The sequence below is a fragment of the Grampus griseus genome, assembly GCF_964374135.1.
Source record: "Grampus griseus genome assembly, chromosome: X".
Taxonomy (NCBI): Eukaryota; Metazoa; Chordata; class Mammalia; order Artiodactyla; family Delphinidae; genus Grampus; species Grampus griseus.
Genome location: NC_138999.1, coordinates 20216370 through 20216647, shown reverse-complemented (window position 1 = coordinate 20216647; position 278 = coordinate 20216370).

Genomic DNA, 278 nt, shown 5'->3' with positions numbered 1-278 from the left:
CCAGGGACGAAATACCATTTCTTGAACAAAACCATATACAGCTAGTTTGAGGGCATCTAGTTGATTTAATTTAATTTATTTAGATTAAAATTCTGTTAGTAAAAAATACTTGTACCTATGGTAATACTAAAAGGGCTTTAAAATCTGTCACACATTTGGTTAAGAGAGCATACTGAGTGCTTGTTTATGTTTTGTTTTCCTTTAACGCATATACTCATCATTTATAGACAGACAAGCAGGTTGTTGAATAACCTGGTTTTCTGTCAATTAGCTGTGCT